Source organism: Cololabis saira, chromosome 22, assembly GCF_033807715.1.
Source record: "Cololabis saira isolate AMF1-May2022 chromosome 22, fColSai1.1, whole genome shotgun sequence".
Lineage (NCBI taxonomy): Eukaryota > Metazoa > Chordata > Actinopteri > Beloniformes > Belonidae > Cololabis > Cololabis saira.
The window spans coordinates 35776874-35789090 of NC_084608.1; the positions used below are offsets into that span (position 1 = coordinate 35776874).

The following is a 12217-nucleotide window of genomic DNA, read 5'->3' on the forward strand; positions in this document are numbered from 1 at the left end:
GCGGGTCTCGGCCTCTGTAATATTGGACCAAAAACACAAAAAACGAATATGTCTGGAGCTGCAAAAAATGAAAAGTGTTCTGTTGTGGCGGACACAATAACGGACCTCGCACCCATCAGGACTGTATGGAAGGGGGCGTGGTCACAAGCATTTATTTGGTTGCTTAGCAACGTGTTAGTTTACAGTTGTCAACCGTCAGTTCTTTTGGTCAGTTGGATTCCGCTGTCACGGAATAAAGACGTGTTTTACCAACCTCTGGAGTCGAGCCTCATCCTGCCACAGTACCTTATTTTCATATTATATTACTGTATAATTGTCATGGGACATTCAATCTACACACTTTATTCTCAGGTTTACATACTATATTATATTTATGATAGAGCTTACATCTGGTATTAAACAGGTTATTTTTGTAAAAATGATATATATTTATTTATACAAATTAGTGTATAGTATAAAAAGTAAATACAGACATATATTTATGTTTAGTTGTGGAAAGGGGGTGGGATTAAATACATTTATACTTCCTCCCACTCCTTTTCCAACATGTAACTGAAATATGTGTTTTGATGTGTTTTTTTTCTTTATGTGGTGGAATGTCCACCTGTATTTGTTTTCTTATCTTTTCTTCTTCTTTTTTTATACATGTTGAAATAAATAAAAAGGAACAAACATACAGTATCCAATCTACTGTTCCCTTTATCAACCTCGTTTCAATTACAAATGTATTTGTATGGAATGTAGATTTACCATGTTTGTTTTAGAATGAACCTTTGACACAAATAAAAGAATTAAGAAAAAAACCCAAACCTGCTGTGAGAAGCAACACAAAACCACAGTTTCACGGTTAAAGGAGTCTCTTTTTTCTCTTTTTTAAGGGTTTTCCTCGAGGTGACAGTTCCGGTTATAGTATAATAAAGTTAGAGTATAATATAGTTTATTTTTATAGTATATATTTATGTAATAAACCGAATTATATAGTGTTTTTTCAATAAAGGATTGCAAAAGTTCGCCCTCTAGCGGTTATACAAGGTAACTGCAGTCAGTGTAAAGTTAGAAGGTTTAAATGACAAAAGTACTTCCTGTTATTCCTTTCAAAATAAATCCACAATAAACAGTTAAAAAGTCAAAACGAGTTTCTTTCCAGGAGAAATTAGTGCAAAAACAATCTTCATCTGTCTTCTGTCATTAATTAATGTAATTACAGTCGGTAATTTATGAATAGTTCTGTAATTGAAATGAATTACAGACGAAAATGTCGTTAAGTGGAAGAAAACGGTAGTTTCTAGTGTCACCACCAGAGGGCGGTCTGTTCTCATCATCGCAACAACAGTCATCAAACTTTCTGCAGAAGAATAAAAAAAAAAACTACGGATTTACTTTATTTTTTAGCACTTTAAACAAAAACAGCGGACCAAAGTGCAAAACTGCAATAAAAGACAATATTGACAAGACACAAGACATGAAACATAAAACAGATCATGAAACCTAAAATAGAGAAGAATCGAGGACCGGACATGTTTAACATACCGGCTGTAATTTAAATTACTTTGGATTATATTTAAAATCTTTAAAACTAATAACTGAAACAAAAGCACAAAAAATGTATGAAGTGTTAAGACATTTTCCCACTGATTTAGAAGACTGATATCCTTACTTACCCCTTGTATGATGGACTTTGCTGTATTATTTTACTTAAATGTCATGTATTTAATTTATTTATTATTGTTTGTACCTTATTTTCATATTATATTACTGTATAATTGTCATGGGACATTCAATCTACACACTTTATTCTCAGGTTTACATACTATATTATATTTATGATAGAGCTTACATCTGGTATTAAACAGGTTATTTTTGTAAAAATGATATATATTTATTTATACAAATTAGTGTATAGTATAAAAAGTAAATACAGACATATCATTTATGTTTAGTTGTGGAAAGGGGGTGGGATTAAATACATTTATACTTCCTCCCACTCCTTTTCCAACATGTAACTGAAATATGTGTTTTGATGTGTTTTTTTTCTTTATGTGGTGGAATGTCCACCTGGATTTGTTTTCTTATCTTTTCTTCTTCTTTTTTTATACATGTTGAAATAAATAAAAAGGAACAAACATACAGTATCCAATCTACTGTTCCCTTTATCAACCTCGTTTCAATTACAAATGTATTTGTATGGAATGTAGATTTACCATGTTTGTTTTAGAATGAACCTTTGACACAAATAAAAGAATTAAGAAAAAAACCCAAACCTGCTGTGAGAAGCAACACAAAACCACAGTTTCACGGTTAAAGGAGTCTCTTTTTTCTCTTTTTAAGGGTTTTCCTCGAGGTGACAGTTCCGGTTATAGTTTAATAAAGTTATAGTATAATATAGTTTATTTTTATAGTATATATTATGTAATAAACCGAGTTCTATGGTGTTTTTTCAATAAAGGATTGCAACATTTCGCCCTCTAGCGGTTATACAAGGTAACTGCAGTCAGTGTAAAGTTAGAAGGTTTAAATGACAAAATTACTTCCTGTTATTCCTTTCAAAATAAATCCACAATAAACAGTTAAAAAGGCAAAACTAGTCTGTTTCGAGGAGAAATTAGTGCAAAAACAATCTTCATCCGTCTTCTGTCATTAATTAATGTTATTACAGTCGGTAATTTATGAATAGTTCTGTAATTAAAATGAATTGCAGACGATAATGTCGTTAAATGGAACAAAACTGTAGTTTCTAGTGTCACCACCAGAGGGCGGTCGTAACACCGTAACACCAGTCATGAAACTGTAGAAAATAAAGAAAAGCTACAAATGATTTTTATTTTGTTGTATTTCATTTTATTTGTGTTGTTATTAAAACTGCTGCCTCAGTAAAGTTGTAGATTGTATAACTGTATAAACTTTATACAAAATAGTGTTAAAAGCTATGTACTTACTTCATTTTTTAGCACTTTAAACAAAAACAGCGGACCAAAGTGCAAAACTGCAATAAAAGACAATATCGACAAGACACAAGATATGAAACATAAAACAGATCATGAAACCTAAAATAGAGAAGAATCGAGGACGGACATGTTTAACATACCGGCTGTGATTTAAATTAATGTGGATTATATTTAAAATCTTTAAAACTAATAACTGAAACAAAAGCACAAAAAATGTATGAAGTGTTAAGACATTTTCCCACTGATTTAGAAGACTGATATCCTTACTTACCCCTTGTATGATGGACTTTGCTGTATTATTGTACTTAAATGTCATGTATTTAATCTATTTATTATTGTTTGTACCTTATTTTCATATTATATTACTGTATAATTGTCATGGGACATTCAATCTACACACTTTATTCTCAGGTTTACATACTATATTATATTTATGATAGAGCTTACATCTGGTATTAAACAGGTTATTTTTGTAAAAATGATATATATTTATTTATACAAATTAGTGTATAGTATAAAAAGTAAATACAGACATATCATTTATGTTTAGTTGTGGAAAGGGGGTGGGATTAAATACATTTATACTTCCTCCCACTCCTTTTCCAACATGTAACTGAAATATGTGTTTTGATGTGTTTTTTTTTCTTTATGTGGTGGAATGTCCACCTGTATTTGTTTTCTTATCTTTTCTTCTTCTTTTTTTTATACATGTTGAAATAAATAAAAACGAACGAACATACAGTATCCAATCTACTGTTCCCTTTATCAACCTCGTTTCAAGTACAAATGTATTTGTATGGAATGTAGATTTACCATGTTTGTTTTAGAATGAACCTTTGACACAAATAAAAGAATTAGGAAAAAAACCCAAACCTGCTGTGAGAAGCAACACAAAACCACAGTTTCACGGTTAAAGGAGACTCTTTTTTCTCTTTTTTAAGGGTTTTCCTCGAGGTGACAGTTCCGGTTATAGTATAATAAAGTTATAGTATAATATAGTTTATTTTTATAGTATATATTATGTAATAAACCGAGTTCTATGGTGTTTTTTCAATAAAGGATTGCAACAATTCGCCCTCTAGCGGTTATACAAGGAAACTGCAGTCAGTGTAAAGTTAGAAGGTTTAAATGACAAAAGTACTTCCTGTTATTCCTTTCAAAATAAATCCACAATAAACAGTTAAAAAGTCAAAACGAGTCTTTTTCGAGGAGAAATTAGTGCAAAAACAATCTTCATCTGTCTTCTGTCATTAATTAATGTAAGTACAGTCGGTAATCTATGAATATTTCTTAATTAAAATGAATTACAGACGATAATGTCGTTAAATAGAAGAAAACGGTAGTTTCTAGTGTCACCACCAGAGGGCTGTCTGTTCTCATCATCGCAACAACAGTGATCAAACTTTCTGCAGAAGAATAAAAAAAAAGCTACGGATTTACTTTATTTTTTAAGCACTTTAAACAAAAACAGCGGACCAAAGTGCAAAACTGCAATAAAAGACAATATCGACAAGACACAAGATATGAAACATAAAACAGATCATGAAACGTAAAATAGAGAAGAATCGAGGACCGGACATGTTTAACATACCGGCTGTGATTTAAATTAATTTGGATTATATTTAAAATCTTTAAAACTAATAACTGAAACAAAAGCACAAAAAATGTATGAAGTGTTAAGACATTTTCCCACTGATTTAGAAGACTGATATCCTTACTTACCCCTTGTATGATGGACTTTGCTGTATTATTTTACTTAAATGTCATGTATTTAATTTATTTATTATTGTTTGTACCTTATTTTCATATTATATTACTGTATAATCTTCATGGGACATTCAATCTCTACACACTTTATTCTCAGGTTTACATACTATATTATATTTATGATAGAGCTTACATCTGGTATTAAACAGGTTATTTTTGTAAAAATGATATATATTTATTTATACAAATTAGTGTATAGTATAAAAAGTAAATACAGACATATAATTTATGTTTAATTGTGGAAAGGGGGTGGGATTAAATACATTTATACTTCCTCCCACTCCTTTTCCAACATGTAACGGAAATATGTGTTTTGATGTGTTTTTTTTCTTTATGTGGTGGAATGTCCACCTGTATTTGTTTTCTTATCTTTTCTTCTTCTTTTTTTTTATACATGTTGAAATAAATAAAAACGAACAAACATACAGTGTCCAATCTACTGTTCCCTTTATCAACCTCGTTTCAATTACAATTGAGGAAATTTTGATATGGACATGCCCTACTGCCCATTTGTCCCCTCTTGCTTGCTTGGCTTGCTGATTGGGTAACGTATTGCGTCACGCATCGCGTCACTTCCTGGTGTTTGCGGTCTGTGCTGCTGCCGTCTCACAGCGTTTGCAGGCTCAGATCTCTCCCGACTTTTTATCTAAAACTTAGACTGTTTTCTGGTAAAATAGCACTATATCTGGTACATTACTGTCTTTATTTCAACACTCGCTCATTTTCTCTTCCGTAACTTTCACTGTCACCAATCACCGATACATTTTCTGTCCGTTAGCCTCCGTTAGCATCTTAGCATGGCCGCTCCGGCTCCCACCGCTTCACCTCTTTCCTGCTCAGTGTGTGAAATGTTTAGTTATTCCTCTGCCTCCTTTAGTGAAGACGGTAAGTGCTTAAAGTGTAGTTTATTTGCAGGGCTGGAGGCGAGGCTCAGTCAGTTAGAGGTCCGGTTCGGCCAACTAAACCATAGTCCGAGAGCCTCCTCAGCTAACCAGGCTAAGCTAGCGGCGGACCGGCCCGTAGCAGCTGAGCGTAGCCGCTCCCCTGCAGCTCCCGAGCAGCCGGCCAGGCAGGGCAGCTGGGTGACGGTTCGGAGGAAGACTAGTCTTAAAGGGCTCACGGAACACCACCACCCGCTTCATGTGTCTAACAGATTTTCCCCACTTAGCGACACATCTGTTGAGAAACCGACCCTGGTGATTGGAGACTCCATAGTCAGACATGTGAAGCCGACTCCAGAGACCTTAGTTAGGTGCATCCCGGGGGCCAGAGCGGGCGACATAGAAGCAAATTTGAAGCTACTGGCAAAGGGTAATCGTAAATATGGTAAAGTTATCATCAATGTTGGAGCTAATGACTCCCGTCTTCGCCAGTCGGAAGTAACCAGAATGAATATTGTCTCGGTGTGTAACTACGCCAAGACCATGTCGGACTCTGTAGGTTTTTCTGGCCCCCTCCCCAATCTGACCAGCGATGACATGTTTAGTCGTATGCTCTCGCTCCGCCGCTGGTTGTCTCAGTGGTGTTCAGAAAACGACGTGGACTTTATTGACAACTGGGAGACATTCTGGGGAAAGCCCGGTCTGATTAGAAGGGACGGCATTCATCCCACCCGGGATGGTGCAGCTCTTATGTCTAGAAATCTGGCCAATGTTATTAGACACTCCCCCTGACAATGCAGGGTCCAGGCCAGGATGCAGAGCTGTAGTTTAACAGGGCTGGAGGCGAGGCTTAGTCAGTTAGAGGTCCGGTTTGGCCAACTAGACCATAGTCCGATAGAATCCTCTGCAGACCGGCCCGTAGCAGCTGAGCGTAACCGCTCCCCTGCAGCTCCCCGGCAGCCGGCCAGGCAGGGCAGCTGGGTGACGGTTCGGAGGAAGGGTAGTCTTAAAGGGCTCACAGAACACCCGCTTCATGTGTCTAACCGTTTTTCCCCACTCAGCGACACATCTGTTGCTTCTCAAGGACCAACGCCTGCCAACAAAACTGTAGGATTGCATTATGTAATTAGCGACTCTAAAACTGTAGGATTACATGATATTGGCGACTCTGGCCAGGTGCCTAGCAAAATAGAAGTGGTTGCAGTTCCCCGCCCTCCAAAAGTTCACCAGGTGCAGCGTTATAGAGGCGTTAACCAAGATAACCTTGTAAAAATTAAAACCAATGCACATTTGGTACCAATTACAGACCGAAAAATTAGATGCGGACTACTAAATATACGATCATTAAGCTCTAAGTCTCTGTTAGTAAATGATATAATTACAGAGAGCAGGAGTGATATTTTCTGCTTAACAGAAACATGGTTACAGGAGGAAGAGTATGTTAGTTTGAATGAATCAACTCCGCCCGGCTACTTTAATCATCACATTCCTAGAAGCACGGGCCGAGGCGGAGGAGTCGCAGCAATTTATAACTCCGGTCTCCAAACAAAAATTGAACCCAAGTGCAACTATAATACATTTGAAAGCCTCATGCTTGGTCTGAAATTTCCGAGCCGGAAATCAGAGAAGCCAGTTGTGTTAGTGGTAGTGTACCGGCCCCCTGCTGGTGCGTATCTGGAGTTTTTGTCTGAATTTTCAGATTTCCTTTCTGGATTATTGATCAGCACAGATAAATTCATCATAGTGGGTGATTTTAACATTCATATGGATGTTGAAAGCGATAATCTTAAATTAGCCTTCGATTCTCTTCTAGAATCAATGGGTATCTCACAAAAAGTGGATAAACCGACGCACTGTTTTAATCATACTCTCGATCTCGTTCTCACCTACGGTGTTGAAACTGATGGTCTGTTGGTGTCACCTGTAAACTCCCTTTTATCCGACCATTACTTAATAACGTTTGAATTTAATTTTGTTGATGTTGAAGTGCAAAATAGGAGGTATTATTTTAGCAGATGTTTGTCTGATGAAGTTATTGTTAAATTTAGGGAGGCCATTGCTTATCTTACGACAGTGCGAAATAGTGATGTAGTCGAGGCCAGTGACCTGGGTTCTACCTCTGCAGATGTTGATTTCCTTGCTAGTAACACTGCTGATTTGTTGCATTCAGCTTTAGATGAAGTTGCTCCTTTGAAAAGGAGGGTTTCTAGCCACAGGAGCTTAACTCCCTGGTATAATTCAGATATCCGCATGTTGAAACAAAACGTGCGTAAAATGGAAAGGAAGTGGTACTCTTGTAGGTCTGTAGACTCTCATCGTGAATGGAAAGATATTCTAATAGTATATAAAAAAGCCATTCGCAAAGCCAGAACAGCTTATTATTCAACTTTGATAGAGGATAACAAAAGTAACCCACGTTTTCTGTTCAGCACTGTAGCCAGGCTGACAAAGAGTCACAACTCTGTTAAGCCGTGCATTCCTGCAGCTCTCAGTAGTGAGGACTTTATGGGCTTCTTCAACAGTAAAATCGCGAGAATTAGAGAAGAAATCAACCAGCCGGTTGTAGGTGTTTCTTCAGCTTTAGCGACTTCCCTAGGCTCTGACTTGTCTCTAGACTGTTTTGATCCTATAGACCTCCCTGAGCTGACTTCACTCGTTAATAGAGCTAAGTCAACCACATGTATGTTAGACCCCATCCCGACTCGTCTATTCAAACATATTTTTTCTCTTATTGGTACGACAATACTGGACCAAATTAACTTATCCCTAAGTTTAGGATATGTACCACAGGTTTTCAAAGTCGCAGTAATTAAACCTTTACTTAAAAAACCTTCTCTTGACCCAGACACCTTAGCTAATTATAGACCAATTTCCAACCTTCCATTTGTGTCTAAAATTCTGGAAAAGGCAGTTTCAAGCCAGTTATGTGACTATTTGTATAGAAATGATCTGTTTGAAGTCTTTCAGTCAGGGTTCAGAATGCATCATAGCACAGAGACAGCACTTGTTCGAGTCACGAATGACCTCCTTATGGCCTCAGATAAGGGATTAGTGTCCATACTGGTTCTACTGGACCTCAGTGCTGCTTTTGACACTATAGATCATGGCATTTTACTGCACAGGTTAGAGCATGTTGTTGGGATTAAAGGGACAGCTCTATGTTGGTTTAAATCATACCTATCTGACAGGTTCCAGTTTGTTCATGTACATGAGGTTTCTTCAGAACAGTCAAGGGTCTGTTATGGTGTTCCGCAGGGTTCAGTGCTAGGGCCAATCTTGTTCAGTTTATACATGCAGCCGTTGGGAAGTATAATCCAGAATCACGGCATACACTTTCATTGTTATGCTGATGATACGCAGCTCTATTTGTCTATGAAGCCGGATGAAACAGAACCGTTAGTTAAACTTCAGGCATGTCTTAGGGACATCAAGGACTGGATGTCCAGAAATTTCCTGCTTCTAAATTCAGATAAAACAGAGGTTATCATTCTTGGTCCAGAGCATCTTAGGAAGGGATTAGATGGTGTTGCGATGGCTTCCAGTGCAACTGTGAGAAATCTTGGTGTTATTTTCGATCAGGATTTGTCGTTTAAACCATATGTCAATCAGGTTTATAAAATAGCCTTTTTCCATCTCCGTAATATTGCAAAGATTAGGAAAATCCTCTCACAGAGTGATGCAGAAAAACTAGTTCATGCGTTTGTATCTTCTAGACTAGATTACTGTAATGTGTTGTTAGCAGGATGTCCAAGTAATTTGCTGAATAGGCTCCAGCTGATCCAAAATGCAGCAGCACGAGTACTGACAGGAATTAGCAGGAGAGACCACGTCTCTCCAGTGTTAGCGTCGCTCCATTGGTTACCCGTAAAATTCAGAATCCAATTTAAAATTGTATTACTTGCGTATAAAGCCCAAAACGGCTTAGCTCCGCATTATTTGCAAGACCTGATAGTGCCTTATGTTCCTGTCAGAGCTCTCCGTTCTCAGAGTGCAGGTTTACTTGTAGTTCCTAGAGTATCTAAATGTAGATTTGGAGGGCGGGCGTTCTGCTATCAGGCGCCACTACTATGGAACCAACTTCCAATCTGGGTTAAGGGGGCTGACACCACCTCCACCTTTAAAACTAAACTTAAAACATTTCTGTTTAGTAAAGCCTATAGTTAGTGTTTAGTAAACCTCTAGCTGGTGTTGGTAAATCTCTAGGTAGTGTAAACTTTAGTGTGTCAGAGTCGCTCCGGTGGTTTCTTGTGCTGGCCCCCCCCTTCTCCTCCCTTTTCTCTCTTTTGTCCATGTTGCAGCATCCTTTGCTGGACACCGGAACCTGCAGGTGGCCATGGGTGGCTTGTAGCTTGCATTACGGAGCACAAGTCTTTTCCTGACCCTGCACCCCAACCTGGGACTTGCTGATTGGGCCGGAGCTTCGGGAGCTGTGTGCTGGCCTGCGGTCCCCACCCCCGGTCATCCCGTTGCTGCTTCCACCTGCCTGCTGTGCTGTTGCCGTCCCTGACCCACCAGTCTGGCCCTCGGCAGGAGGGTCCCCCCTGATGAGCCTGGTCCTGCTCAAGGTTTCTTCCCTCCTAAAGGGGAGTTTTTCCTTGCCACTGTTTGGCTTAAGGTTTTTCTCCCACTAGGGGAGTTTTTACCTGCCATTGTTTATGTAATAACTGCTCGGGGGTCATGTTCTGGGTATGGGTCTCTGTAAAGCGTCTAGAGACAACTCTGTTGTATTAGACGCTATATAAATAAAATTGAATTGAATTGAATTGAATTACAAATGTATTTGTATGGAATGTAGATTTACCATGTTTGTTTTAGAATGAACCTTTGACACAAATAAAAGAATTAAGAAAAAAACCCAAACCTGTTGTGAGAAGCAACACAAAACCACAGTTTCACGGTTAAAGGAGTCTCTTTTTTCTCTTTTTTAAGGGTTTTCCTCGAGGTAACAGTTCCGGTTATAGTATAATAAAGTTATAGTATAATATAGTTTATTTTTATAGTATATATTATGTAATAAACAGAGTTCTATGGTGTTTTTTCAATAAAGGATTGCAACAGTTCGCCCTCTGGCGGTTATACAAGGTAACTGCAGTCTGTGAGAAGTTAGAAGGTTTAAATGACAAAAGTACTTCCTGTTATTCCTTTCAAAATAAATCCACAATAAACAGTTAAAAAGTCAAAACGAGTCTGTTTCGAGGAGAAATTAGTGCAAAAACAATCTTCATCCGTCTTCTGTCATTAATTAATGTAATTACAGTCGGTAATTTATGAATAGTTCTGTAATTGAAATGAATTACAGACGATAATGTCGTTAAATAGAAGAAAACGGTAGTTTCTAGTGTCACCACCAGAGGGCGATCTGTTCTCATCATCGCAACAACAGTCATCAAACTTTCTGCAGAAGAATAAAAAAAAAGCTACTTATTTACTTTATTTTTTAGATCTGTAAACAAAAACAGCGGACCAAAGTGCAAAACTGCAATAAAAGACAATATTGACAAGACACAAGATATGAAACATAAAACAGATCATGAAACCTAAAATAGAGAAGAATCGAGGACCGGACATGTTTAACATACCGGCTGTGATTTAAATTAATTTGGATTATATTTAAAATCTTTAAAACTAATAACTGAAACAAAAGCACAAAAAATGTATGAAGTGTTAAGACATTTTCCCACTGATTTAGAAGACTGATATCCTTACTTACCCCTTGTATGATGGACTTTGCTGTATTATTTTACTTAAATGTCATGTATTTAATTTATTTATTATTGTTTGTACCTTATTTTCATATTATATTACTGTATAATTGTCATGGGACATTCAATCTACACACTTTATTCTCAGGTTTACATACTATATTATATTTATGATAGAGCTTACATCTGGTATTAAACAGGTTATTTTTGTAAAAATTATATATATTTATTTATACAAATTAGTGTATAGTATAAAAAGTAAATACAGACATATAATTTATGTTTAGTTGTGGAAAGGGGGTGGGATTAAATACATTTATACTTCCTCCCACTCCTTTTCCAACATGTAACTGAAATATGTGTTTTGATGTGTTTTTTTTCTTTATGTGGTGGAATGTCCACCTGTATTTGTTTTCTTATCTTTTCTTCTTCTTTTTTTTATACATGTTGAAATAAATAAAAACGAACGAACATACAGTGTCCAATCTACTGTTCCCTTTATCAACCTCGTTTCAATTACAAATGTATTTGTATGGAATGTAGATTTACCATGTTTGTTTTAGAATGAACCTTTGACACAAATAAAAGAATTAAGAAAAAAAAACAAACCTGCTGTGAGAAGCAACACAAAACCACAGTTTCACGGTTAAAGGAGTCTCTTTTTTCTCTTTTTTAAGGGTTTTCCTCGAGGTGACAGTTCCGGTTATAGTATAATCAGGGCTGCACATAAGTGGGCCGCCAGAGCGCATGCGCCGTCAAAATCCTCAATGCGCTGTCAATCTAGTGCTGCGAAGCGCTTTTGCGTACCAACAGCTGGGGCTCATATTATTGGTTGTGGCCAGACCAGAATACTAATATTAAAAAATCTATTGCGAGAGCTTTTCCCCAGAACCGCCACTCAAAGTTAGTACTGGCCAATCAC

At 37.1% G+C, this 12217-nt stretch overlaps 2 protein-coding genes across 20 annotated transcripts in view; one reads left to right on the top strand and one right to left on the bottom strand.

The window, feature by feature from the left end:
• Positions 1–12217, bottom strand: part of LOC133423113 (NACHT, LRR and PYD domains-containing protein 14-like) — a 485953-nt gene that overhangs the window by 309387 nt on the left and 164349 nt on the right. The gene's annotated exons all lie outside the window — the stretch shown is intronic.
• Positions 1–12217, top strand: part of LOC133423111 (NACHT, LRR and PYD domains-containing protein 14-like) — a 285843-nt gene that overhangs the window by 204780 nt on the left and 68846 nt on the right. The window lies entirely within an intron of this gene.